General features: G+C 35.7%; 1 protein-coding gene across 4 annotated transcripts in view; it reads left to right on the top strand.

The window, feature by feature from the left end:
* The window catches only part of LOC128896478 (CLIP-associating protein 1-A), a 133,505-nt gene that overhangs the window by 36,010 nt on the left and 93,954 nt on the right, over positions 1-3,541 (top strand). The window lies entirely within an intron of this gene.

The following is a 3,541-nucleotide window of genomic DNA, read 5'->3' as shown; positions in this document are numbered from 1 at the left end:
GATTTTGGACTCAATGCGTTCTCTGGGTTTCCCTGATCCAGAAAATGCCATTACCCATACCGTGCACCCCATGGGCATCCCTTAGAGGAGTGGAACAGCTCGCGAATTTTCAACCCCCTTCGTAAGGGAGCACTTCCACGCATCAGAGGGCGATGAAATTCACTATGTTTGTTCTCGATACGTTAAAGATGAATGCCGAAAAAGTCCCGTTCCGAAAACTGCCCCCGGAGCTGAAAGGGGTGGGGACAAAGTAAGGGGTGGTCCACCCACAGGTGTAGGGGTTGGAACGATGTTTCGTTGCGTGGAACACATGTGATACAGTCCAAGGCATTGGAGTGACACAGTTTTGATATCTTTTCCCCGCGTGGATAGCATTAAAATACGAAAATGTCATTTTTTTTTTTAAACCCACCCGCGAGTTTAGGCCTGTGTACCAGGTGAACGAGTAACCCCACATCAACGCCGTTCGTGGATTCGGACACGCGAATGCTTTATTAATAGGTCCCCAAAAATTCGGATATTTTGAATCACGCTTTCATTGTCAAATCGGAGTAGATTTGAAAGAGTATTAAGTGAGCCGGACGGAGCCGACATGCAGAAGTGGAGCTAGGGCCTGCAGTCGTATGTGGTCAGCACACGTTAAATTGGAGTCAGGTCTGGTCCGGTGACTTAACTCCTTCGTATCAACCCTCGCCAATGCAACTTTGCGCACATTTAGAGGACACTTCAAAACTACTCCTCGCGAAGTTTCCCCAAAATCGGTTGAAAACTCCCATAGATATGACGTTTTAAAAAAGTGTCCCTTTAATTTTGTCCGTCAGTGTATAATAGAATGGATAACTCCTACTTCTATCCCCATTCGGAACTATAAAACTTTTGTCTGAAACATTTTTTGCTAAAACACAATGTTTTCGAGTTATAACGGTGTGTAAGTTAAAATGGGACACCCTATATATGTTGTAATTGTCATAAGGTTGACTTAGGTTATGCACTACATGTATATACATGTATTCATTGTAATGGTGACCAGGTTGAGAATCTAGAAACTTGTTAATGTAACAAATAATACCAAAACGACAAGTAAATATTTCTATTTAAGCTACAGTTATAGATGACAGAATGTAAAGGAACAGATTTTTAACCGACTTCGAAAAGGAGAAGGTTACTCAATTCGACATGATGTGTTTTTTTTTTTGTTTTTTTTTTTTAATATGTCTGTTCATCGATTACACCGATATGACTTGACCAATCGGAATGAATTCTGTTGCATCTTGTAGGGCATGTTCCCCCGGTGATTCTGCTGTCAAGACTTTTGCGATTTGTCATATTTTACCCGTTTTTTTTTTTACCAAAAAACCGTGATTTTTAGGTATGCTTGCCGATTACGTCGAGATGGCTTGATGAATCGGAGTGAAACCTCTTGCATCTTGTCGAATATTTCTTCCAGTTGGTTGCGTAAAAGAAACATTTTATGATTCGTCATTTTTTACCCGTTTTTTTTAAAAACAGAAAAATTTTGTCTTGCTTCTTACTCCGAGGCGGATGGACCAATCAGATTGAAACTTCTTGCATCTGGAAGAGCATTTGCCATTTGGTCCCATAGCAAAACATTTGTCCTTGTCTTATTTTTCATCACTTTATATCACTTTTTATCGCAAAAAGCGTACTATCATACAGTATTTCCATGGAGAGAGTTTATACATTAGCAGTAATCAATATTGCCGCCCCTCCTCTCCAAAAAAGCCCCAAAACTACTGAAACTATATTTCCGTGTACATACTATATACATTAACTATTAATTCCACATAGACAATAAACATGTATACATTGACAGCATTCAATATTGCCGCCTCTAACAAAAGCTAACCCAAACCGGAATTAAACATTTTTTACATCTGCACCGCCTTCGAAAAAGGTGCATTGCATTTAATATGATGTATTTAATAATTTAACCAAATTCATCAAACGATGGTGAATAACAATGCAGTTTAAATAGAAATTATTTCATACTTTTCACTGCATTTTCCCATACTTTTAAGCAATTATATCTAGAGCTAGTGCGTATTTATATAAATTGGCTATAAATTATTTCATACTTTTCACTGTACCTTTTTTGAAGTCGGTTAACCTTTTTTTCCAAAAAATTATTTTATATTTCTACACCTAATACTTACATATATGGCTTTGGAGAAACACTGTATTTTATAACTGTACGAATGCGGTTGCAAACTTGAGACTGCCTTTCTTCTATAGCTGTCATAGCCAATTGCGGGTTACGCACCATTTACAAGTAAATGAACATGAACATGTTTTCTTTTTGAGGTCCTTCAAGTGGTTTTTGAGAGAATAAATATTGCTTGTGATATTTAACAATGGGATCTTACTTGTAAAATAACACAATAAATCAATAAAGAAAGCTTCTATCGTTAAAGTATGCAAGTGTCCAGAAACTTATGGCATGTAGTGTATGTTACATTTGAGACACCGAGCTAGAAGCAGCTTGGTAGCTAACGTGTTAAGAGTTTTCGGTGATTACGTGTGCGCAACTACGAATCCGGAATCCGTGTAATGCGCTCAAACCTCCACATTTACGCTCTAATGAAAACTCAGAGGGTAAAAAAATATAGCGTGAAGTAATCATTACAAGTACACGGAGAGGATTCGTAGACGAAGCATAAGTATGAGTAAGAGGGAAAGTACGAGGGGTCTACGAATTTTTTTAGCTTTAAGGGAAGCGCTTTCAGAGTTTACCTGGAACGGATCAATAGCTGGACCATAGCGATGCGTAAACATCGCCAATGAAACTTGAACTCTGTGAAATATTGAAAATAATTTCTATAATAAACGATGAGTGAGGGATATATAATACAAGCATTTGATAATGTTTTCAGTGTTGAATTCAAGTTATCTTGATATACAGGGAATCCCATAAATATTCGTACCCTCTATGCCTATTGAAGAACTTTGACTAAATTAAATAATAGCTTTGATATTACCAAATGAATTTTTCTTTATAAATATGTATATTAATAAGTTTATACACGTATATATTTATACATATATACACCAATATATTGATACAAACATATACTTGGAAACATGAAACCTACCATTTAATTTAAACAAATTTCTTCAATAGACATACAGAGTACGAATATTTATGAGATTGACTGTATATACTTCATGTCTCTAAAATATTTAAAATAATTTCTACAGTAAACGACGAATGGAGAATACAGGGTGTTCCCGGATTAAATGGTCAAACTTAAAAGATGAATTTAGGACCCCAAAAGAAACAAAAATTTCCTCTAGAAATATGCTCGCAAACGTGTCGTTCAAGAGCTATTGACTTCTGGACTTACAGAATTATAAGAATGAATGATGTCGAAACGTCCCTTTCCTTGTTTTGAAGATCATTGATACGCTTTTGTTTGTAAACAAAAGCATGTCAAAAAAAATTACTGAAAAGTAGTTATTATTATTATTATTATTATTATTATTATTATTATTATTATTATTATTATTATTATTATTATTATTA

Source organism: Hylaeus anthracinus, unplaced genomic scaffold, assembly GCF_026225885.1.
Source record: "Hylaeus anthracinus isolate JK02 unplaced genomic scaffold, UHH_iyHylAnth1.0_haploid 1, whole genome shotgun sequence".
NCBI lineage: Eukaryota > Metazoa > Arthropoda > Insecta > Hymenoptera > Colletidae > Hylaeus > Hylaeus anthracinus.
Note: the sequence above shows the minus strand (reverse complement) of the source record. Positions and strands in the feature narration are given on the sequence as shown.